Source organism: Herpailurus yagouaroundi, unplaced genomic scaffold (genome assembly GCF_014898765.1).
Source record: "Herpailurus yagouaroundi ecotype Mexico unplaced genomic scaffold, PumYag 210, whole genome shotgun sequence".
Taxonomy (NCBI): Eukaryota; Metazoa; Chordata; class Mammalia; order Carnivora; family Felidae; genus Herpailurus; species Herpailurus yagouaroundi.
Genome location: NW_024412441.1, coordinates 20,763,581 through 20,790,462, shown reverse-complemented (window position 1 = coordinate 20,790,462; position 26,882 = coordinate 20,763,581). Strand labels below are relative to the sequence as shown.

Sequence of the window (26,882 nt, the reverse complement as noted above, 5' to 3'; positions counted from 1 at the left end):
GGTTATGTTCAGCATAAATGGGAATAAGAAGCAAACCTGCTCACACAGAAGAGACAGGAAGGAATTTGACTTTTCAACCTCAAGGAGAAAAATAGTCTCCCCCAAATAGTCAAAACCACAAGATGGTCTTTACACAGGCTTCAGGCCCAAATTCTACCCGTGTGGTTTGAAAATCCATATGAGAGAATTTAAAATGACTTCAGGTTGAAAGTACTCAGGTACATAGCAGAAAAAATGCAAAGCCTCTTTAGAGGAAAATAACCTTAACCTAGGTGTCAAAAATTTTTACAGATCAAGTTCCTAGTTATAGAAATCCAGTCAGAATTCACAAAATGTGCAAAAAGAACACTACGAACAAGATCCTGCAGAAACAATAGAGAGAGAAATCAGGTCCACAGTGATTTTAGATATTGGAAAGATCATAGATAAATCATAAAATAAGTATGTTTTATATGTTTAAAGATATAAACAGGAGGCTTAGAAATAAAAGAAATGAGAAATTGTTTTCTGTTTAAAGACCAAGTAAGTTTGAAATTTTGACAAAGGAAAAAAAAGAATAAGAATAAAATAAAATAAATTAAATCTCAATAGACTTGTTAAAATTAAGGTGAGACATAAGTAAGCAAGAATCAGTAAAGTTTAAGACAGAGCTGAAGAAATTGCCCAGATTGCAAAATAGAGAGACAAAAAGATGGAAAATATAAGAGGGAATCTGAGAGACAGAAGACAGAGTGCAATCTAACAGAGATATAATACATATCAAACTGGAGTTCTAGTAAGAGATATTGGAGAGAATGGGGAACAGGAAATATTCAAAAGAAAAATTTCCAAAGTTTATGAGAAACATGACTCTGTAGATTCAGGACACCCAATAACCCTAAGCAGAACAAATATAAATGTATCTACTCCTACGGACAATTGCCATGAAATTGGAGATTACCAAAGACAAAGAGATGATCTTAAATGCAGCCAGACAGAAAAAATATCGACCACCTAAAGAAGGAATAGCAACTGGATTGGCTCCAGACTTTGCAAACATAACATAGAAGCCAGATGACAGGAAAATAATAATTTCAAAGTCCTGAGGGAACTTGATCATCATCCTAGAACCATATACCCCATAAAAATATTTTTTAAGATTTAAGATAAAATAGAGATATTTCAGGTGAAGGAATTTCCATTAGCAAACTCCCACTAAACTAAATTCTAAATGACTTCATTCAGAAAAAAAGTAAATTATTTCAGATGGGAATTCTGAGAGGCAAGAAGAAATGGTAGAAAAGATACTGTGCTTTATCAAACAACTATAATAGTGACTAATTGAGGGTACCAAAAAGATGGAACTAAAATGCTGGATAACAATAGCACTTACGTAATAAATCAATCTAAGTTTCCTGTGTTTTGTGAGAAGAAGAAAAATATTATTAACATAGAACTCTGTTAAGTATTCATGTTAAAATACTAGGGTAATGAAGGTCATAAATATTATAAATTCCGGGGTGCCTGGCTGCCTCAGCTGGTAGAGTGTGCAATTCTTGATCTTGGGGTTGTTAGTTCAAGTCCCACATTGAGTGTAGAGATTACTTAAAAACAAAATCTTTGAAAAAAAAAAAGATTGTAAATTCAGATTAGGAGGGAAATGCAATAAACAGAAAAAGAAAAATCAAAAAAAGGCAGGAAAGCACAAAAAGCTAGGACAAATGCCAAATATAATATAAAATGGTTTAAAATAGAATATTTTAACATTATATTTATATTATATAAATATCTATTAATTATATTAATATATTTATATTAATCATAATAAATGTATGAACTATATCCCTAATTTAAAAATATGATCATACATAATTTTAAAGATTGAGCAAATTATGTTTATAAGAAACACATCTAAAAGGTAAGAACAGAAAACTTAAAAGTAAAAGGAGGAAAAACAAATACAAGGTAAATGCTAAAAAAAGAAATCCAGTGTACCTCTATTAATACCAAATGGATAGATTTTAAGGCAATAAGCATAACTAGAAATAAGAAAGGGTCACAAAATGTGTATAAAAGTTATAGTTCACCTGGAAGGAAAAATAAGTTTAAATTTGTATGCACCTAACAATACAGTCTCAAAATATATAGAGCAAAACCATAAGGAGAAACTGACAACTCCTCTATCACAGTCAGAAACTTCTGACAAATCTTATTTCATAAATGAAATATTAAGCAACACAACGAGTTATGATATATAAAATTGGGCAGCACAGATGTAATGGACATATATGGAATACTGCACCCAATAATGCAAGAATAAGCAGTATTTTCAAGCATACAGCAAATATTGACTATCTGGGAAGTTGTTTTTTTAGGTCAGAGTACACTATTTTTCAGTGCTCCTAACAAAAGATTGGAACAACCATTTCAAATCTGGCAAGTTGTTGAGTGACCAGATATTACATTGGTTACCAAATAAATTAGTTAATCTGTAAATGATTTCCTTTTAGACTAGTATGTCTTATGTCACTGAAAAGAACAAGCACTGTTTTCCTCACTCACCTCAGCTTCTTGGACACCTACCCAACAGCAAACAAGAAACTACATCAACCAATATGACCACTGGGAATCTAGGGAAAAGATTTATTTCATCCAAAATTTTGGACAAATGATGAGTGGTTACTGGCTAGAATGTAAGTACAATGACAGTAAGAATCTTTTGTTTTGTTGTGTTTTGTTTACAGATGTATCAATGTCTGGCACATAACAGCACTCAAAAAATATTTGTAAATGATTGGATGCATAAATGAAAAAGATCATATACTACTATGTCTTCTTGTCTTTACTTGTGGCATTGTAATAATTCTGGATATTTTGTAGTGTGTATTCTATTTGGTAGAGTAACCTAATCGTCCTGCATTCAGGTTTCAGCATAATATTTCAGAAAGAAAGCACACAGCATCTGTGTTAACCTTGACATGTCAGGTTAACTCTATCTGAGGCTGCTGACAAAGAGATACCTTGATGGAAATATCTGGGCCTGCTGATAGGGATAAAGCCTGCTGGGAAAAGCAGAAGGGGGCCAGATTAAAGGAAAATTAACTCAGCTCTACTTCCCTCATAGTTTCCTTAAAGGGAGGGGAATGAAATCCCACAGTAAACAAGTGACTCATGAGTAGACTGCTCTTCACAAACTGTGTCAGGAGTGTTCAAGAAGAAAAGCAGAAGATGGACAGGAATCCTTTGTACTGATTGATCGTTCTCCTCTCCTCTCTCTGGTCTCAACCCCTTTGTCACACTGCACTGCTTACTCCAGTTCCAATGGTTCAGCCCTAACTGATGGTATAGCTAGGTTCCAGGTGAATTTGTGGTTACACAGCAGGGATCAATGCCAGGCAATGAGGAAGGAAACTGTTCATTCATAAGGGGAAGAGTTTAATATGAACACTGATGAGGGGTGGAGGGCCATGTGGGGGAGTCAGGCTGGGGGTTGTGTCACAGGCTGGAGTCAGTAAAGAGGCAGGAATAAGCAGGTATCACAGTCAACGTGTAGGCAAGTGCTTAGGATGTTAACAGTTTTAACTAGAGGCAGCTCAAGGTCTCCCTCTGTAGCACTGCTCCAGGTCCGGTCTTCTAGAACTTACATAGTCTTGGTCTAAACAGGAGACTCTTTGTCCCCAAAGTTGGCAGTTGTCCTTCCCAGACAGAGCACCTTCAGTTTGTAAGCCTAGTGGAAACTTGCCCTCGTGCATGTGGGTTGAGGATTCAGTCAACAGCACAAAGCACTTGGAACTTCCCCTTTTCTAAATTCTCTAACGGTCAAAGTATTGGGTCTTCCTAGGGTTCTGTTTGTTCAAGAGCTCACCTTCTTATTTTAGTGCATGGTGGTGAACAGTATACCAGGTTCCCTAGGTTGAGCAAAGGTGTCACACAAAGCAGAATATGTCGGTAGTCACTGGTAAGGGAACTAGGTGAATCATGGGAGCTTTCCAAAACACAGCAATGGGAGGAAAGTATAGAAGTAAGTGTGCGAAGAAGACGAGAGCGGGTAAGTAGAGGCTTTGCACCACCTTAAGCAGACAGGAGGCTAGGTTTTGTCCCTTATACAGAGAGAAGGCTGAAAGTCTGTCCAAAGGATCCCATCAGCTTGGTTAGGCAGAACAAGACACTTTCTCACCACAGACTGCCAACACCTTGGCACAGAGAACAGATTCTTAGTTGGATTCAGCGTTTTTATGTCCAAGAATATCCTGATTCAACTAATTACTTTGTATTCAACTAATTACTCAGTTTTCAAAATGTGGGCAGATGACCCCTAGGTTGCTCATAGGCTTTGCAACAAGGCCCACAGAATCAAAACCATTTTCATAATAATACTAAGACATTATTCATCTTTATGAATCTCATTTTCTCAAGAGTCCACAGTGGAGTTTTCCTAGATGATACTGATATGTTTTATCTGCCTTCTATTAAGGCAGACATTAGAGAGATATGCCAAAAGTCAAACAATGCCACTCTTCTTACTAAATTCTATTGTTTAGGGGAAACATAGTTATTATTTTTAGGTTACAATGCAGTGCATTTATTATTGTTATTTCCAAGTGAACTAATAATGACTTTAAATTTTCCTTGGTTTCAATTTCTAAGATGGCAAATATTCATAAATATAAGCCATGTAAGAAAATATTCTGTGATTCTCCCTGGTTTTTAAGAATGTAAAGGGATCCTGAGATGAGTAAGTTTGAAAACTATTGCTTTGTATTTTCACCATAAATCCATGGTGACAAGCGCTGAAACATGTAGTAGTTAAAAAATAAGGGAGTGTTGTGTCGCAATTTTTGGCTGTACAGATATACAAACAATACAAATGACTTGGCAACCATTTTTCAATGTCATTTTCCTTATGCCTAGAAATGGCTCTATAATTCTAAAGCCAGACAATTCATACACATGTTCTAAAGCTGGTTTCTCCTGTTATTTATTCCTGGGAGTTATTTGGCTGATCAGAGGGCAACTTAAGTCTCAACTCATCACCATTTTATGCTGTAGAGGCCTTATTTATATATTTTTAGGAAGCAGAGAATCTTATTATATCACAATATTTTAGAAGATATCAAGGAAATTTATAAGTTGTTTCGATATACTCCTAATATTTTACCTCAATGGGCTACTGGGTCTAGCATTTTAAGGTAATGTAATAGTTCCTAAAACAATAACCATAAAATGTTGAGCTGACATTCAGATGAGCTCTCTGTCCTCTTTTTCATATTTTATTAAGCACAATAACCACACGCAAATCAACAACCCAGAGAAGATAAAAGGTATCCCCTATGTGCTCTGAATTATTCATAACTTCCAAAGGAATATAATGTTAAATCGTAATACTCCAAGTCAACCAAATTCCCACTGAGCATCTAGCTTCCGATATTTCAGGTGCAATACATATCCCTTCTTGACAACATCTCAGCATAGCATTTTCACAAGTAGACCAGTCTTGATGTAGTAGGAATGTTTTTGTTCATTCATTTCAGGCAATTCCTCAGTGCTGAACTGTGTTCAGCTCAGCTTAGGCAGTGTGACAAATTAAGATGTGCTTTAGCTCCCAAGCTGGCCTTCAGGGAGGGTATAGTGTATGAGAGAGAAATGTACAGCAATAATCACACTCCAAAGTGGAATCCAGGGACCTCTATATGAATTATATACATAATAGGAGCTATTAGAGCTCACAGATGGAAGAGCTAAAATAAAAATGGTCAAAATGGCAAAGATATAAAACATGACACAAAAAACCATTTCTTCACCATTGTGCAAAAATAGTCCAGCTGTATTTAAATATGCAACCCTTTGGTGTCCACAATTTCCCATTCCTGTGTTTAGACTAGAAGGAGGAAAGAGAAGCTATTTAAAGTCCTTCACATGCAATTCTGACCCATGAGATATACTTCCCCCATCCAAAGCTAGTGCTGGGCTTCACATCCCTTGAGGATATTGACAAAGGCAAACAACCCACCGAACATAGGCTATGGATGTGTGGGCCCATGGGCAGCACAGCATTGATACGAGCTTCTGTCTACCTGCCAGAGTCTCTCCCTCTGAGACACAATCAGTAACCCAGGCAGGGGTTGGTGGGTAACCACATGGGGCTCCCATCCAACCACCAACCAACCAACCAACCAACCAACCAACCAAATGTGGAAAAGAGCACAATCTGGCAGCTGGTCCCCTCCCGCTTGTATAAAACTAGTCTGACTGACCAGCAAAGTTGCATTACCTACGTGTGGCACTCAAACACTTGGGATAAATGTTCTCTGTGGTGAGTGTTTATTAGCTACAAGCTGGCCCTTTTCCTCTCTCTCTCTTGTTTTGGGGGGGCATTTTTTCAAGGTAGGCTTTCAGAGGCATCGGAATAACTGGACAGAACAGTAGCTGCTATTTTTACTCTGTTCTGTATGAGCTATGGTTCCTGATAGAGAAGTGAATACACATTCTTCTTTATTGGAGATGATGCCATCCCAAAACAAGTTGTTTCATAACAACTCTACAAACAGCTGTTATTAATGCTGCTAAAAGGTAATGTAAGGAGAGCTAAGTGAGTCCCATACAGCTGCCATCTCTAGTATGGTGAGGACACAAAATGGGACCTGTACATGTGTATGCCCTATAAAGGGAGACTCACATTAAGTGTAGTATCAAAAAGACAAGAAACAACGATGGTCAGGAAGGACGTGGAGAAAAGAGAACCCTCATGCGTTGTTGGTGGGGATATAAATTGGTGCAGCCACTGTGGAAAACAGTACGGAGTTTCCTCAAAAACTTAAAAATAGAACTACCATATGATCCAGTAATTCTATTACTGGGTATTTGCCCACGGAAAACAAAAACACTCATTCAAAAAGCTACACACACCACTATGTCTACTGCATTATTTACAAGTAGACAAGATACAGAAGCAGCCCAGTGTCTGTTGACAGATGAATGGATAAAGAAGATGTGGTGTGTGTGTACACACACACACACACAAACACACACACAAACACACAATGGAATATTACTTTGCCATAAAAAGAATGAGATCCTGACATCTGTGACAACATGGATGGACCTAGAGGGTATTATGCTAAGTGAAGTAAGTCAGACATCTTAAAGATGAGTGCAATATTTCACTTACATAGGGAATCTAAAAAACAAAACAAACAAAAAACAAAGAGAATCATAAATACAGAGAACAAAATAGTGGTTGCCAGAAGGGAGGCGTTAGGGGAATGGACAAAATACATGAAGGGGATTAAGATGTACAAATTTTCAGTTCTAAAATGAATAAGTCATGGAGATGAAAACTAAAAAAGGTAAAGCACAGGGACTATAGTCAATAATATTGTAATAACGTTGTATGGTGACAGATGGTAACTACACTATCATGGTGAACACCAAGTCATGTACAGAATTGTCCAATCACTATGTTGTACACCCCAAACTAATATAACACTGTATGTCAATTCTACCTCAATAAAAACAACAACAGAGCTGAACACTGTCTGTACTTTTCTCCATAGATCTTCCAGCCAAACTGACTATATAGAAACCAGACCCTATATACCCTTATGAAAAAGGAGTAGGGGGTATACTGACCTGATGAAAAAATATGCCTCTGGGAAATGTAAAAAAAAAATCAGGGCAAAAGGGGACCCAAAGACCTCCTCTTCTAGTCTACCAAGGATCCAAGAAGGTTGCGATAAGGGAGGCAGTAGTTGCTGGGGCGACCACTGCATCACTATGGCCCTCCATACTGATGGAGGTACTGGCCGGCATAGCCCTTGCTGTCTGGCTGGCCTCCCACATTGCCAGGTTACTGTCAGTGCCAGTCCTAGATGTAAAACCAAAATTAATGTAAGAGGTATGGAGAGTTCCCGACATAGCTTTTCAGACAAAAGCAAAAGTTAAAAAAGCAGCCCCATGAACATCAGTAAAACCAGCTGTTTCTGATTTAGAGGCAAAAATAACTCCATAAACATTAGCAAAAATGCCAAAACAAATGACATCCATATCTACTAAGAGGACTGAACTTCATGCATGAAAGCCAGATCCCTTGTTTATGGTCCGAGGAGCAAATTTTGGGTGATAAAAGCATTGAGTTATTTGTGAGCAAGCATCTACTTGGAAGCAGTTCTGACTCTGGCTGTCCTTGGTTGGTATGTGTTCTTCTAATCTGCTCCTTTTACCCATCTGATGGGCCGTGGCAATGCCAGGATTATGTTCCCCTTATCATGGATTCTTTTTTTTTTTTAATGTTTTTAATGTTTATTTATTTTTGAGACAGAGAGAGAGAGAGACAGAGCATGAGCAGGGGAGGAGCACAGAGAGAGGGAGACACAGAATCTGAAGCAGGCTCCAGGCTCCAAACTATCAGCACAGAGCCCCACACAGGGCTCAAACCCACAAACTATGAAATCCTGACCTGAGCAGAAGTCAGTCATTTAACTGACTGAGCCACCTGGGTGCCCCTCGTGGATTCTTTATCTATGTTCTGTTTTCAAAAATCCCTTGTCAATCTTAATTTTGTGAAAATGTATTTTTCGAAACCAAACATTTTAATATGTACACACACGTATATGTATATGTAAAGACACACACATATTCTTTCTTCTTTTCTTAACATATTCACAGTTCAGTACAGATCCCTTAACATAAAAAATGTGTGGCAATTACTGTTGACACCTCCTCCAGTCTACTGGGGCTGGGTGGTCATGGGGTACTGCAGAGAGGAAATCTGTTTATACTCCTCCTTCTTGAAAAATGGATCAAGGGCCAGTTCAGAAAACTTGCCCCGAAGCTTTGAAATATGTGTGAAAAATGCCAAGCGCTTGCCAAGAGCTGCAAAAAGAAAACAAGGCAGAATGCAAGTGAGCAGGACAACTGTGCTGGTCAGTATGACTCGATGCAAAACTTGGAGAAGTGGGGTACCTAGATGGCTCAGTCTGTTAAGCGTCCGACTCTTGATTTTGGCTCAGGTTATGATTTCACAGTTGTGAGACTAAGCCCCGAATCAGGCCCCAAGTTGGGCTTTGTGTTGTGCTCCTTGCTGGGCATGGAGTGTCTCTGTCTCTCTCTGTCTCTCTCTCTCAAAAAAAAAAAATTATAGAAGAGGCCCTCAAGAATGTGATGGAACCTCACAATACTCAGGTATGTGTGTCCAGCCAGGCCTCTGTCCTGAGCTCCGGACTCCTGTGTCTACTGTGCCCTCCACTTTGGCGCTACTTTAGAGCTCCTGTTCCACAGGCCCAAACTGGAACTTGTGATCTTCCTGCCAAAAGCTGTCATCCCCTTCCTTGCCTTTCTTATTTCAGGAAAGGACACTTCCATTTTTCCCTCTGTCCCCCTCACATCCCACCATTACACTCTGTCAGTTCTAGCTTCAAAATCTACCTTGGATCCACCCCCGTTTCCCATCTGCACGGTCACTACCTAGCCCAAGCTAACAGACCAAGTGATAGCTGGGAGTTCTATGAATGGACTCTCTGATTCGGCTCTTGCCTCTCCCTTCAGTGTCCTCAAGGGCAGCCACATAATATTTTTTAAATGCCAATCAGAGCAGGCCACTCTCCAACTCAGAGCCCTTCAATGTACTGCTTATTCCAGGGCTGGAGCAGGGAAAGGACAGGATGAGCCTGGACCATCTTATTGTGCCAGAAGGTAACACATGCTCAAAGAAGGATGCAGACATGTCAAAAGCCAGCTCAAGGGGGCTCTTGCTGACAAAACCTGTGATAGTCTGAGTGCCACAAATGTAATTATAACCCATGGAATAAATCAAGAATCTATGAACTCATACTGATCCGAATGAATGAATGAATGAATGAGAGAGAAAGAAATCTCCTCCTTCAAGTAGATTGCCAACTAATACACGTAGATGGGATGAAGGACTTCCAAGCTTAGCATTTGCCTACCACCATAGTAAAGATTATTTCAAGTATGAAGCACCTAGCAAGTGAGCATCTATTAGTGAGTGAATGCTTGATGAGAAACAATATATTCATCTAGCCTCAATATCTTTTAATACTTATTAACAGGAAAAAATAGTTCAGTGGAGAAAGCTGGTAACACTACCTTAATCATGTGATCAAAGTTAACATCACTTGTAATGGGACTAGTCAACGATATTGTCTTTTTTCAAATATTTATTTCACTTTTTAAAAATATTTATTTTTGAGAGAGAGAAAGAGAGAGATAGAAGGAGGGGAAGAGAGAGAGGGAGACAGAGAATCTCAAGCAGGCACCATCCACAGTTAGCGCAGAGTCCGATATGGGGCTCAAACTCACGAACTGTGAAATCATGACCTGAGCTGAAATCAAGAGTCAGACACTTAACTGACTGAGTTACCCAGGCACCTCAAGAGCATGGTCTTCTGATATGCTGCATCACAGTGTGTTTCTGCAAAAACAGAAACACATCAGACAAACCCAAATGGAGGGTTATTCTATAAAGTAAATGACATGTGATCTTCCACAATGTGTAGGTCACAAAAAAAAAAAAAGAGTAACTGTCTCAGATGGAAGAGACAACTGGACTCTAGACCCACCAGGCACATGAAAGGGACAATGTGCAGAATTCTAACGGGCCTGAGGATTAGAAAGGCCTGCATCAAGGTTATCTGCCTTATCTTGATGACTGCACTATGGACTTACAGGAAAGGGTCCTTTAGCATTATATCAGCAACTTATCTTTAAATGGTTTAGTAAAAAATAATAATATGTATATAAATACAGTGTGTGGTCAGGCAAGTATGATAAAATGTTTACAGGAATTCTTAGTGAAAGGTATAGGAAAGCTGGCTAGTGTACTGTTCTTGCAACTTTTCTCTAAGTTTGAAATTATTCAAAATAAAAAGTTAAACACACCTTTATTGTTTTCTCATTACACTCAGGACAAATGCTAAAAAAGCAACATCAGGTCCTTGGTGACCTGGTCCCAGCATAACTGTCAATTATTTTACTCCAACATCTTATTTCCTTGAGACTTTGATTTTTCCAGCCTTAGTTTTTCCAAACATGTTACCATGTAGGAAAACTGTCCCAAGGGGTGAAGGGGCTGCTATATTTAAATCCACGTATGTAGAGCTGAATGAGTACACTGACACATAAAATAATGACCCATAATGACTTAAAACTACTGATGTCAGTAATTAGGACTATTTTCATAGTACCAAGAAGGTGATTAAAAAAATTAAATAAATACTAATTAATTTCACATAATAGTCACCCTGGGACCTTCTGTAAGATCTGCTGTTAATGATGTATTTTTCTGTAATTAATTTTTATGTGTAGTTCTGGGGGCTCCCCACCACCTTCTGAATTGCACCTTGACCAGCACACTTGACTCTTCCAGCCTCCCTACAATCCAGCCTTCTCTGTAAAGAAAGGGGAAACACAGAGAACCGGAAATGCAGCAAAACTTTCATTTGACAATGCTTTCTTGGCTCCGAGAGGGAATTAAAGTAATTAATACAAGCAAGAGAGTATTATGGGAGAATGTTTTCTCTCTGCAGTTTTTAAAGGTACAAAGCAGAGAACAAAAAGGAGAAAGACCATATTCAATAAAGAGAAGATCCAAGTTCAAGTCTAACCACTACCACCACTTAATAGCCTGGCAAATCACATTCTTTCTCTAGGTCTCACTTTCCCTGGGTTATGATTTTTAAATGTGGACAGGACCTTGAACCCCAGATGGCAGAAGCCAAGTCAGAAGACCTGTGGCTTTTATGGTGACAAGTAATGTCAGTTGCAGCACAAGTCTTGATAGGAAGAAAGTGGGGGTGACTTAACCCTCATCTCTTTTCTAGGCCCACTATGCCAACATATTGGTTAACACTGAACAAATCACATGTTCTTAAAAATGGCATAATTTTGGAGTACCTGAGTGGCTCAGTCAGTTAAGTGTCCGACTCTTAATATCTATGCTGATAGTGAGGAGCCTGCTTGGGATTCTCTCTTCTCTCTCTCTCTCTCTCCCTCTCTGCCCCTCCCCACTTGCTCTCTCTCTCTCTCTCTCTCTCTCTCTCAAAATGAATAAACATTAAAAAAATAGTATCATTTCCTCCTTTGAGTACCAATTTTTCTTCCAGATTCCTAAAGAATGTTCCAGAACCAGCTTTCCAGCTCACCTGTAACAGATAATGGCTAAATAGACAAGCTTGTTCTTCAGTGCAGACAGGAAGGCAGCTTGAGTTCTCAAAAAAAGATGTAAGGGAGACCACATATTATACATAAGAAGATATGCATGAGTGGTTGTTTCAGTGGTACAAGGCAGAGAACTCTGGAGGACACTGAAGGAAAACCAAACCACGGAGTGAAGAGTGGTCTGCCTGTAGCAGACACCGGGTGTACAGAAACACTCGCGTGGCCTCCAGACCAGGCACTCAAGAGCACATGATCATACTTAGTTGGCCAGCTTCCACTGGGGAAGCAGTGGCCCCTCAATATTAGAACTCTCCCTGAAACTAAAGCCCAGTAACCTCTGCCTGCACTTCAGTAACTTCGCACAGTGGCCTGCTCCGGCCTGTCCTGCCTTGACGAACGTGGGCGCCCGAAGCCCAGCAGCCATATCCAAGGGCAGCTGTCACACTGAGTGATGGTCCCCTGGCTGCCTTTCCCATTAGCCAGTTACTTGAGAAGAGAGACTGGGCTTTTTATCTCTATGTCTCTGCCACTTAGTCCACAGTCAGGCTTAGCAATGTCTCCGGTGAGTGAAAGCTCAAGGGGATTTCAGGGAACAACAGGATCTTAAGCTGGTGCTTGGACACACTGTCCTTTCTACCCCAGGTCATCCTAATTCCAGCAATAATGCACCCCACCACTCTCCAGCACTTGCTCTGCTCATCTCCTCACCACCCACTCCTACACGTTTACATGACACAACCAAAACAAAAAGGGGAGTAGGCAGCAGTCCGAATGCTGACCAGAACATCTTCCTCTCCTTATGGCTCCGTTCTCCCCGGACCACACGGATGCTTCTTTTTGACTCATATTAATTATGATTCTGAACATCCCTCCTCACACACACATATATACAAGTTTTCTCTTTGTAGCTTCTAATTTCCTAGTTGTTAAGCAACTAGGAAACACACTGAGTTGTACTCAGAGTGTGCTAAGTGGTTTTAATTCTGCTGAGTGTTATTATTTTCAGTGTTCTCCCCCTTAAAAACAATGAATTTTAAAAAATCAGCTTCAGATGGTCTCCTTCAAAGGAGTAGAAAGGGGAAAGGTTTTCTTTTTTTCTCTTACACTTCAAATCTTCACTAATTTAGTTCCATTAAGGTCTAAATGGGATGCACTTAAATCCTCATCAAAGAATGTTCCTTCTGGCAGATAAAATGGGTGCCTTGTAACTGGATCAGCACAGCTCATGAAAAAGAAGGGTAACAGCGACAGCACTGGGAGCTTTTGCTCGGGAAAGTGGGCAATGGCTTAATGAAACAGTTCTCATCACCCAACCAAATGAACTAATTTGCAGTCTTGCCTGATTTTCACTGGGTATTTACATGTCAGGGGGAGAATTACCTGAAATCTAATGCCTGTCCTAGAGAAAACATTCCTAAGGAGCCAGGCAGAGCTGGATCCATTTTTTGTTTTCTTTTGGTTTGTTTTTGGATGTATTTCTCTCAATATGTCAATTTCAGGAAAAGCTCCTTAATTTTGCTTGATCAAGTGGGGATCTTAGCTCTAATCCAGCTAATCAAAATGTATTACCGGAGACATAATAACTAAAACATGTTTGGAGAGAGAAAGGTGATTTAAACAAGGGTTTTCAGAGGAGCCCTTTAAGAGGGGAGAGTCACGGGGTCCCCACCTGTGTCCTCATTGGCTCCATTCAAGCTGAACTATCCGGAGTCTCTCCATACTAGGCATTGTACTTTTCCTGCAAGAGTTTTGGGGAAAATTGGTTTAGAGCCACTGATTCACCAGACGTGAAAGCAAGCGAAAGCTGGTGCTACAGACTGCCAGATCCACCAGCTTGGGGAATGGCCTGGCTGGCTCGCTGCTTCATTCCCAGGACCCATACGAGGCCTCACACATACCAGAGGCTGTAACCACTTGTTGAATGAAGGAATGTTAGGATGGATGAATGGAGGGAGGCAACAGTGAGACCTAAAAGTGGGCAGAGAGCTCCCATTTTGATTAAGCTCTGAAACATTTTCTCACATCCGATTGCAGACTAAATGCATGGTGAGTCAACAAAGGAGGCACAAAAATAATTTGCAAGAGCTAAAACAAAGTAGCTCAGAATGCTGGTGGTTTTAATGGAGACGTGCAAACCTTCACTGACAGGATCTAAGAACGAGATTCTATACCTAAACTGTGACATCTGTCAGTCACCGTTATCCCCCTGAATCTGATGTGGTTTTAGCTTGGTAAGTCTGGGCCACAGTCTCTGGGTCTTGATAAGACAGACTGGGCCTTTCTAGAAAGAATAGACTTCTGTCTCAGAATTATGAGGGGCAACTTACTCACTGAAATCCCCTAACATTCAAACAAGGAATACACACTGAAGTTATAGGAGACAGTTTCAAGGAAAATAAAAGTACATGGCCCAGTGGATAGTAAACTTAAGGATAAACTGGTATTTTGTCACTTGAATACCCCCAAGATAGAAATATGAACTCAGTCTACCACCGTGCCATCAAGAGAAGTAAAATGTGAGCCATATATGTAATTTTAAGTGTCTAGTAGCCACAATAAAAAACGTAAAACAATGAAGGTAATTTTGACAATATATGTTGTCGAACCTGATGTATACAAAATACTATCTTTTGACATGTGACACATTTTTCAAAATTATTCATAGGGTAATTTACATTCTCTCTTTCCTATTAAATCTTGAAATCCAGTTTGTAGTTTAGTTACAGCACATCACAGTTTGGGCTTACCATGTTTCAGGTGCTCAACAGCCACAGGTGGCTAATGGCCTCACCATGTCGGCACAGGTCTGGTGCTGACAGTCTGGTAAGACTGATGAATGGACATATTCACAATGAGCATCATCAAAAAAGCAGCAGGTCTGGAGTGTACCTCTTTGTGGGCTCCAGTTATTCCAGCCCACTCTTACTTCCTTTAGGTTCTTGTCACATTGTTTTAACACGGCTGTCACTCATAGAACCTATCACCAGACTCCAAGCGTGAGCACGACCCGGGCCTTTACGGTCATGACTTAGGCCACTGCAGCAGCCCAAGAAGAGAAAATGTGACCAAGCAGAGCCAATCAGAATCTGGCCCTAGGACTGGACTATAGAAGCCAGGGGAAAAGGCTTTCTCTTTCCCCTCTGGGTGTTAGGGTGTGATTTGGGGGCTTTTCCCATCATAGGGAGAGCCTGTCTTAGGATGGGGCCTTGATGCAGCAAAGGAAAACCCTAGTCCATTTGTTGGCCCTGGTATGATCTTCCCTCCATGGATTCTGCACCTACTCTGTATCCTCCCGGCACGTTCTCTCGTTTGCTTAGGCTAATTTGAAGTGTGTTTCATCCACTCTCATTAGACAGAGTCATGATTTGGCCCAAGCCACAGGTCTGGCCAGTTGCCACGATCTCCCACAACATGCCTCGGTGCTGTCTCTGAGACAACATACCAGGCCACAGAGGGCCCACCGGCCACCCTCAAATGGCAGGGCTTACAGCTTTTAAATTTCTTCAGTGCTGTGTTAGTTCTTGTTCCCTCCCCGGGTCACCACTTGCCTTGCAGACCTTGGCCCTTACACCTCCATCTGGTGGACAGATGTGCCAGAAAGGTGAGCTGCTCCACCTTGCTGCTAGAGCCTGTGGTTCCCCCTTGTCCTCCCCACGTGTCTGCTGTCTTATTTTATTTCCCCTTTCATGCATCCTGCCTTGAGAAGCAGAATGGTACCACGAGTTTGTCTTGGCACTACAGGGTCTCACTGGCCTCCTTCTGAAATGTATGAAAGACCTATTCTGAAGCACTGACCTTTTAGAAGCAAGTGAACACAAAAGGACACTGTTCCTGGCCTGAGGTTATAAACGCAAAAATGACAACCACGTCCTCTGCATTTGCATGGGATCCATACTGATATCCCCAGCATGACTGCAAATACATTCACCCAGGACATAGCTACCAACGGCCCTGGTGAGCAACCCCTTGGAGGACTGTGGAGATAAAACCCAACCTGTCCTACACTCCATCATAGAGGATTGACTGACTGAGAGAGAATTCTGAGAAATGTCCATTTAAATTTACATATTATGCTATTTTTTGAGAAACAAATTGAAGATTCGTCACTAAGTGAAGTAGTTATCACTTCTGCCTCTAGCTTCAGTCTTGGTCTCGCCTGAGCAAGTTCCAGACAGATGCTGACAGCGTTCCCTTCAGGTGCCTGTGATCAATATATTCCCACAACAACACTTTACTGACTGTAGTTCTAATGGAGAGTCTTATGAAATCTGAAGGAGTCCCCTTGAAAGTCTATGGGGAAGTAGACAGGCCTTCTTTACCTCGAAGGAGTTTACAAGATAGGTAATTAAAATTCACAGTTCCAATTATTCTTGCTCCTCTCAGGAAGTTCAGCACGCTAATTAATGCTTCAGTGTGCTTAATGTTTTAAGTGATCTGGAAAAATGATGAGCGAAATTCATATGGAGACTTTAGCAGGCTTTTTTTTTCTTCCCACTGAACTAACTCCCTTGTCAGGGAACTAGTGCGAACCGACCAGGTCTGATGCTTCTGGAGACTGCAGGTCGTAGAGGTTTGCTCTTTTATTTTGCACATTCTCTTCCTTCAGCTGTGAAGAGTGAGGTGCTCACAAGCAGGGAGCAGCCCCGCCCATCTCTCTGCAGCTACACCAGTTTGGGTGCCTTCCCCAAACTGCCCCATCACACATTCCCTTCTTCCCTACCTCAGCAAGAGGACAGGTTTGTGGGTCTGAACGGGTCACCCTGAGTCTGCTGAAGATGTAAACATCTGTCAAATTAGGACCAGCTCTAAGACTGGTAGGTTGAGTCCCACGGGGAAAATTCTTACCTCAAAATGGCCACGGTATCCATCCCTGGAGTTTCCAAAAACTTTTTTTTCAATGGTTATTTATTTTTAAGAGAGCACAAGTGGGGGAGGGGAAGTGAGAGGGGGGCAGAGGATCTGAAACAGGCTTTGGGCTCCCAGCAGTGAGCCCAATGTGGGGCTTGAACTCACAACTGCAAGATCATGACCTGAGCTGAAGTTGGATGCTCAACCGACTGAGCCATCCAGGCGCCCCTCCAAAAACTCTTACTTACTAAGGAATCCAAGTCAAGTTATCTACCCCACCCAAGCCTCAGTGCCTTATCTTCAGAATGGGAGCACAACAACACCTACCTAGCCAGCACCACCTGAGGTAATGCAGGACTCTCTGAGCCTCCTCCCCCAGAGCCTACCTGTAGCAGGACATCACTTTCTTTTCTTCTCCTTCACTGAGGATCACCTTTGAGTGTATTCCCACCTCCCCTCATGTATTTATTTATTATTTTATTTTTTAAGAGAGAGAGTGAAAGCACAAGTAAGGGAGAAGGGCAGAGGGAGACACAGAAAGAATACCAAACAGGCTCCACGCTCAGCACAGAGCCTGACATAGGGCTTGATCCCATGACCCTGAGATCATGACCTGAGCCAAAATCAAGAGTCGGACGCTCAACAGACTAAGCCAAGTAGGCACCCCCTTCCCTTCATATACATTAAAATACTTAGTCATTCAAAAACATGGAGGACCCAGAAAAGAAAGAAAGAAAGTAAGTAAGTAAGTAAATAAATAAATAATAAACAAACAAACAAATAAATAAATGCCTTTAAAATCTTCCATGGACTCATGACCCAAGGCAACCACCACTAACATTTTGCATTTCCTTTCCTAAGTACAGGTGCATTTTATGTAGTTGAGATCATGCTATAGACACAACTTTGATCCTTCTTCCACTTAACATTATACGCATTTTCCTGTGTTACTCTGTATAGTCTCCAGAAATAATACTTTCAATAGTTGTAGACTATTCCAGCCAGTGACTGCTCAAGGTTTATTCAACCACACCAAGCTTTTCAGATATCACTGTGTCCAACTTTTTGCCAATACAAACAGCACTGTGGTTAGCATTCCCTTAGGAGAGGTCCCGGAGGTAGAATTCTGGGGCTCTGAGCATAAAGATGTCAAGGGCTCTTGACACATGCTGCAGTTGGCTTTCCTTATACACACCGCCACAAGCAATGCCGTGGAAAGCACGCTTCACATCTCTAGGAATTACCACTTAAGATTTTTTTTAATAACTTGATTGATGAAAAATGATCTTATTTACACTTCCTCAACTTCTCAAGAGACCAACCATTTTCGTGTTAACCATATGTCATTCCTCTTTTGTGCCTTCACAGGAAGGAAGGCTCTCTCTGCCAGAGTGGGGCAATGGATCCCAACCTTCAGCATGCTGAAGAACTGGTGGGAAAGTTCAGCGGAGGATGGGGATCTACCTTTTTAACTAATTCTAATGCAAGTGATTCTTGGGGCAGAATTGGAGAAATTCTGGGTAAGAGTGTTAGTTATAAGACCTGTTTCTAGAGTTTTCCTTACATTGAAGATTTCATTCTTTTCAGCAAATATCCTCTCCAGTGAACAATCCTCACATTTGGATTACCTTTTTTTTCTTTTATTTTTTTTTAACATTTATTTATTTTTGAGACAGAGAGAGACAGAGCATGAACAGGGGAGGGTCAGAGACAGAAGGACACGCAGAATCTGAAACAGGCTCCAGGCTCTGAGCTGTCAGCACAGAGCCTGACGCGGGGTTCGAACTCATGGATCGCGAGATCATGACCTGAGCCGAAGTCAGATGTTCAACCGACTGAGCCACCCAGGCGCCCCTGGATTGCCTTTTTATGAAGCACAGGAACTTAAGTCAAATCTGCCAATATTTTCTTTTGCAACTTCTTTTCATTCTTCTACAGAAAATTTTTTACTTAAGGGTAAAGCTTTACAAATGTTGCTTTTTTAACTTTCTCCTTCTTTAAAAACAAAAATCACTGCTAAATCTATCTGGAATTTAAGTTGGCTATCTGGCATAAAGTAAAGATGTAAAATTTTAGATTTTGTTTTTCAAAATGACTAACCACCTTCCACCAACCATTACAATGCAATTTCTCCCTCTGTCACCAACTCTTGCTGCCTCTTTTAGCTTACATCAAATACTTACAGATGGTGGGGCCTCTGATGGACAGAACCTTGCCATGTCCTCTCTCCAGTTTTTCAAAACCTTTTCCTCACAAACTTTAGCCTTGAGAAAACTCCTGGTCCCTGAAACCTTCCACAGTGTGGCTTTAGGCAAAGTTAAGAATTCAACAGTTTTAATTTCTTCCTACAGATGACTAGGAAAAGCATTATAGCTTTTTGTAAATACGATAAATTCATGTTTATAGGAATTTTACAATAATGTTGTGACTCAAATATCGTCGAGGCAGAAATTTTAAAGCTGAAGAGACTCTAAGGAACAGTTACCTCTAGTTCAGTCCTGTGAAGAAACAAACTGAAACAGAGAGTCCTAAAACCGGGTGCCCAAATTCCTGCAGCTAATGGGCAACAGGGCTAGAATTCATGGTGTGTATCTGCTGGAAACTCCAAAGTGCTTTGGCCACCATCCTCTCTAGGATTTATTGGTGGTCATAATTAAGCAGGGAGGTGACAGTTGACTTAAAGACCCCATTTAGGGTCTGTTAAATACGTTCGTTCTTACACCCAACGACCATCCAAACCAGAGAAAGGAAGCTGACTTTAGGCCGATGTGCCACATAGGCTAAAATAAATACTTCCAGAGGATTGTTTGGAAGAAGTGCATCTTGCTCATGGAACAGCACTTAGGGGAGAAAATGGACTATCTTTCTCTCCCACTGAGTCTCTAAACTCAGGTTACACCTAGATTCAAACGTAAGGGGAATCCCATACTCCTGAGACTGACGTGCGGACGATGTTGTCAGTGACCCGCCACAGCGGGCCCCGGGTACTGACGTGTGCCAGTCACACACTGGCTATACCTCAGTGCAGGAGACTGGGGGCTCATGGTGAAGCGTCTCAAAGCAGAGAGCAGGTGTCAGGGCAATTCAGGACAAACAACAACAACAAGCCTTTCTCCCAAATAGAATTATTTTTGCCAGTCTGAAGTTAAATAGAAAGCCTTGTTGGACATATGGGAAAGTTTCTTGACAACGTAAATGTCAAATCTAAAATAATTTCCAGCTCTAGATTTATGTATTCTCCGACTAGAGGGAAATGTGCTCTTTAGGTATCTCCAGCCCTAGGTTTTCTGGTCATGCAGGTAATGCTCTTAAACACCCACACATTTAAGCAAAAGATTGTTTTTTCCACCTTGTGATGGCATGTGTCTATTCCCATCATTCAGTGGGATGCTTCTGAGAAAGAGTGTATGCTTTAGTGTGGAGGTGACCATTTTAAGGTGGCCTGGCTTAGCTCTATGCCAAATTGTGCAGGACATTTGAGGCTCTGTGAATTCTCTCTTGACTATCCATCTCTTCCTTCTTTAAATCCTTTATGAGTGAGCCCAGAGTGGCAAAACTCAAGCTCTGATCCAGATCTTGACCTGCCCCTGTACCTATAAGAACTTTTCAGGGCATCACCCTCCCAAGTATGATGCAGGTATTTCTTCTAGAACATTATAAAACCCTCAAAAATTGCACCCTAAAAATCACAGCTTATGAAAAAAACAGGGATGGAACAGACCACCAAGAACCCATGGAACTTTGTAATCAAGATTCTCGCAAAACCTGTAACAACCCTCCTAAAATCATGAACATGGCTGAATCTTCCCTGGCCTAGCCACACACCCTGGCATCAGTGCCACACAGCCTCCTTCCCTGGGCTTGCGCTTCCTCCTTGCAGAGAAAAGTCCTTGAAGACATTCACTTCTAAAAGAGACTAGATCCATCAAACTTAAACATATGTGCCAGGGACCCCCTTCTTCATTAATTCTTTGTTTTCTTCTCTCAAGCACAGGAAGGCCTGTCTTCACAGTGTCTTTATCTGCACTTGTCACTCCCCAAACACAGCAGGAACTGAAGTGGTTCTTGAAATCACTAAATCAGCCACTTTTTGCACCAAAAGGAGGCACTTCTACACTATTTTTGGCTTCTTTCTGAAGGTCTTCATATCCTGCTGAGGCTTTCTGGTTCCTTGTGAGATCAATGTTAATATGTCAGGGAAAGTCTCACTCCGTTCCAGCCAATGCAACCCATGCATCCCACAGACATCACACCTTGCTGAGGAGCTGACCGTCAGCTCACTGGATTTTTAAATTTTTGTCTTCTTGTGATTGACTGATTGGCAAAATATGTATAACATAAGGCTGACTGTTTTAACCATCCTTAAGTGGAGAGTTCAGTGGTACTAAATATTTTACTGCAATTAAAAAAAAGGGGGGGTTTTCTAAAAACCTATTTAACCAAAAGATAAAATAACAAGATCAGAAGATAATCAGAAATTACTTTTACCACCACCCTCCTCCTTGTTTTTCCACTTGTCTTTTCTTGAGGTATCACTATGGATAGCAAGCCAGCAGTGGCAGCCATATCTGCAACAGCTTAGGCCAAATTCTAGGGAAGAGCATAATGATCATCATTACTTCTTGGACAGCAAAGGTCTGAAGGGTTCTGAGACAAAAGCATGTACAGCAAATGTTTATTTTTCTTTCCAAGTTTATGTTTTGGGAGGAAATAAGAGAGAAACTAAATTCCTCAACAGCATGCACGTGGAACCTTCTAGAGTCAATGCAGACATAAGGTGGATGTCTGATGGCCCACGTCCAAATCGTGCCAATATGTGACCTTGGGCCTCAATTTGCAAGCTATAAAGCGAGGATAATGTGAAAAGTAGTCGGGTTAATATAATTACAGCATTCCTAACAGGGTAAGGCACATAAAAGTCCTCACTAAATGTTAGTTACTATTATTGAAAGGCCAAGATCACCAACTGAAATATTTCAGGTGGAGAGCCTACTAATAAAACATTTTTATTTTGTGTGGTTGAACTTCAAAATGGCTTATTCTTAGAATTCATAAAAAATACCTTAAATAACTTAAGGACATGAATAATTGTTCTTTCAGCGACAAAAATACTCTTTTTTAGCTTAAAAAAATGCTCATTGTTATTCTTGGTAGTCAATGGCACAAGGGCTGTTATTAGAATGGAAAAAAAATCTTTTGACAGCTTTGACTTAACTCCTACGCTCAGAGGATGTCATTTAATGTAAAAGCGCAAACACACACAAAGGCAAGAGAAGAAATGCCTGCTTAAAACCATCCCCTCTTCAAAACTTGCAGATGTCTTTCAAAAACCCTACATAATGTTTTTAGAGTTTATTTATAAACTTAGATACTTTAAACACATTTTGTGTAGAACTTACTGTTTTAAACTCTGAAAACTTTTTTTTTTCTTGAATTCTAGAAAAGTGAAGGTTTCCAGTGTCTCCTTTGACTATCAGTGATGTTAAACACACAATAAAAACACAAACAATAAACTAGGGGGTAGGGGGACCGCCTTTAGAAGGACCCCAGGGGCCTGTCAGGACCACAGGGATGGGCACCACGGTCTGGCACAAACACCACCAAGCCATCTGTCTGTGGCCTCCATTGGCCTCAGGCCAGACGCCGTGCCCTGGGTAGGAAGGTCATGACATCGATCTTCCAGGGGTGTTGAGAAACTGACTGAAGAAGGAGATTACCACAGAAATTTCAGAGCCATGTGGAAGACTCCATTCCTGGCCAGAAAATCCTCTGCCATGTCAAGGCTAAGAGCAGAGGTGAGACGAAGAAGGCAGACGAGAATCTTCCACTGTCAAGGAGTCCTCAGATGATGAAGACAGTCAGTCACTACCAAAAATGGACTAAAAACCAGGCTGGGGCTTCCCTGACCAATAAAACAGTATGTCCCTCAGGGAAGTAGTTCACTAACGTGAAGTCCAAGTTGAAGGAAGGCAGTCGGAAGCTCCCTGCACACAAACGCTACGGTGTCTATGAGCCTCATGACCAAATGCACAGCTGATCTCAGATGGTCACGGGTGGGCCCTGCCGGTGACCACCAGAGCACTCTCAGTGCCCACTACCTGACTGGGAGCTAAACCGCCTGAGTAGCTCCCAGGCTAATGGGCGCTGGCCCTCTTGTTTACTCTCGGACAGCACTATGTTGGTACTATGGTACTAAGCCTACAAACAAACAACGTATGTAAAAGCAGAACTCTGACCCACAACCTGCAGCAACCTGGCCAGGAGACCAAGCATTTATCTACAGCAACCAGCCCGGGTAGCCAGCCTGCTATCTCTACATCATGCTTGTAAACAGTCAGGCCACTGCCTCTAGCAATAATCCAAAATGCCAACCAATAACTTCTGCAGTGATCAGCTACAAATGGCCAGGACTTGATTAAAAATTGAGAACTTCCCTAATTTCCAACACCTCCCACTTACAACTGAGGAACTACTAGAGAAAGCCAAACATGCACCTTTAAACGATCACAGATGCCCACCTTCCTGAGCCCACCTCCAGCTTCCCCACGCCAATGGCCTCCCATCAGGGCACACCAGGAACCTTCTCTGCTCCCACGTACAGCTCTCTCCCTCCTCTGCCTGCCTCTGAGTCTCTGCCGAAATGCAAGAGATGGTGGCTGACTCCCTTGCTATATAGTCAGTTCTGCATAAATAGCCTTTGCTGGTTCTCTTCTGGCTGGTCTCCATTTATTTCCTCAGCCCTGCGTTGCTCAGGCCTCCCTTATCCTTGCCTCTCTATCTCCTTCCCAAACCAAAGTAGCATGAAGAAAATGAATTTCAATGAGAGAGTCAACCATTGCTCTGGGAAAAGGTAGACCTACATAGGACCAATATGTATAATCATGAAACATTCTTCTTATGTTCAATTGGCGTAAGTGACTTATCTGGATAGCATCAAGAGTGAATACTCACTGATCCAGAACTGGAACAACAGAAAGTTCCCCTACACTCATCAAATATGATAAATCAATAGAAAGGCAATATGTTATTAAGGATTTGTTGCAAAATGCACCCTTGGACCTATGCATGTCAGCCTTGTACCCTAAATCTTCTATACCCGTAGAGCCAATGGGAATCATGTGGAAACCAGTTCATAATCATGGGCTCCTCAGCATTGCTTGAGACTGAATAAGCAATGAAAGGTGAATTTTCCAGTAGAGTTTATGTATTATTTCTTCTAATTCTCTGGAAATTGGTGCTCTGAGTACGAAATACATGGTTAAAGAGAATCATCAAAATGCTCATTGATGTGAGCCCCTGGTCTCCAAATATCCTGGGTAAAAGTCTTCAGGGCCCTTTCAAGCACCAAACTCCATCCCCCTCCACTGGCATGGGATCCTTAGCGACAGCCCCGCACACTGGGGCTGGAATTCCTTAGTTCTGGCTTGGGATCTCACACACCATCTTCCCATCTTCCAACCCATCTGAACAATTCATTGATAGGTAAGGTGAAGGAAGTCCTGTGTAGGGTTCCCGTGTGCACGAGTCCTTTACAAGCCTCACCCACTCTCCTTTATAAAGGGATCCTTCAGTCACCTTCAAAAATATCATCTACTTTCTTAAAGGAAATGGAAACTTTTTTTTTTAATCAAAAAGAAGTGAAAGTTCATACTGGAGTCTGGAAAGCATTTGAATTTATTTTTCTTCTTTTGCTCAGCAGAAATGTTAAAAAATAACAGAAAACATGGGCCACGGCCCTTTCAACAATTCACATATAGAATTCAGCATACAGAATAAAATATTCCCAACATTCTGGAAACATTAACTTTTACCTGAGATTGCCAAAACATCTGCCCATAATGAAGGTACTGATTGCCTATTTATCTGGATGTGTACTCCCTACCCAACCCCCCCAACCCTCAAAACTAAATCACTGTTTGCCTGTAACCTGATTTGAATGTGTGTGTGTGTGTGTGTGTGTGTGTGTGTGAGAGAGAGAGAGAGAGAGAGAGAGAGAGAGAGAGAGAGAAATAGCAGGGAGTCTTTACAGCCAACGATTAAAGCTGGAGCAAAACAGAGACTTTGGACTTTGATCAGAAAATGGATTAAATTCCCAGATGAGGCTGATCAGACACAGAAATGCCAGGAGACGCCAGCATTCTCTACTTCTTTCAGGAACAGCTTGGGACAGAGCCCTTTCATTAGGACTGTACTCTTCTGTAAAAGAATCCAGCAACAATTTGTAAAAATTGGCTGCTTATTCATGTACAGGGTGGCTCTTCTAAAAGAAGGAGTACTGGTGAGGCCACCTGGAGCTTCCTGGTCCTGCCCATGTCCCCTGTGGGCTGTGCTGACCTAGTTCCCTCATTCCTTAAATGTGTCCCAGAGAGAGGACATGAGTTTCTCTGGGTCAGTGGTGTGCCCAGTGCCCAGTTATATGGCCTGTTTGTCAAACTGGTGCAGGGTCTGAGATGTTACCCGCTTGCACAGTTATATACTTTATATATGTGAATGTTGCATAAACACAAGACAGCTCTTTCCTGACACTCATGTCTAGACCAATACCTAGTGATGCTACAGCATCAGCCCCCACACCTTGACCCCAGGCAAGGTGATGAGAGACTATGGGGACATTCTGCATAGGTACAGATTACATGCCAGAGATGAGGGATGGAATACAAAAGGATTTCTCTGCTTACACACGGGAAAGAAGTAACTGCCCCTCTCTCTGTCAAGAAAGGAGGAAGAGAAACCTTTGCTCCTTGGAGATGAGATGGAAAGGGCCCTGGATTCTTACCTTGACCTTTTTGGATATGAAATCACTCGAGGGGTCAGAGAGTCCCATGTGTCTGGGCTTCTATAACCCAGAGATGTCTCCAAGGTCTGGGATTTATCCCTTTGGACAGTAAATACTTAGGGAGACAGCACTCTAGTCTTTCTGGCACCTGGGGCTTAACTGTGTGTGTGTCTTTCTGCAGGATCACTCTGGCTATGGAACGTTCCAACCCTTAGTCAATGGACACAGCAGCCCATCCTGGCCATTCCCCTACCCAGTCCTCCAGCAAGATCCCAGCCACACAGATAGGGATCTGTTTGCTTTCTTTCTCTTAACTTTTAACACTTTCTCCACAATTTTCTTAGGTACAATTGGCATGAACATAAATGTTCACTGAAGAAAACTTAATAGTGACAACTAATAGGTACTGCCTACTTACTGAATATCAGGTGCAATCCTAGATGATATACCATCTCAGGGAATCCTCAGATCAACACCATGAAGCTGGCAGTATCACACCGCTATTTGACAGGGGAAGAAATGGAGGCACCATGTTCCAGCAACTTTCCAAAGCTGCAGAGCTGGACGAAGTAGAGCAGGGGCCTGACCCCAAGCCCCTGAATTGTAACAGATAGCTTAGTCCTTCCATTTATCCATTTTTGTAACTAAAATGGAATCAGGCTGTCATTTGTCACGTGTTCTTTTCACTTATCACATGTGACCTTCTTTGATGGACATGGTTGACAGTGTTCTGTGCCCCACCACTATGGGACATGTGCTTTCACAGGCATCCAATGTTCTCTGAGATATCATATCTGGGATGCCAGATTCTAAACCCCAAAGCCTTAGGAACATCAGGCTGTAGCAGCTTAAGATGAGAAGACAGCAAGGTGTGTGGGTTGGTTAAGAGTCTGACTCTTGATTTCGCCTCATGTCATGATCTCACGGTTAGTGAGATCAAGCCCCGTGTAGGGCTCTGCACTGACGGCATAGAGCCTGCTTGCGATTCTCTCTCCCCCTTCCCTGCTTATTCTCTCTCTCTCTCTCTCTCTCTCAAAACAAATAAACATTTAAAAAAAAAAAGGACAAGAAGAGAGGCCATCGAGAGAAGGTTGTCTGGGGTATG

At 41.6% G+C, this 26,882-nt stretch overlaps 1 protein-coding gene and 1 long non-coding RNA gene across 2 annotated transcripts in view; one reads left to right on the top strand and one right to left on the bottom strand.

Annotated features, from left to right (window-relative positions):
• Positions 1–26,882, bottom strand: part of NPAS2 (neuronal PAS domain protein 2) — a 158,792-nt gene that overhangs the window by 115,271 nt on the left and 16,639 nt on the right. The window lies entirely within an intron of this gene.
• On the top strand, positions 2,524–26,723 carry LOC121016424 (uncharacterized). The gene is made up of 3 exons (XR_005784269.1): positions 2,524–2,672; positions 18,370–18,521; positions 26,122–26,723. It is a non-coding gene; the product is annotated as an uncharacterized LOC121016424 (long non-coding RNA).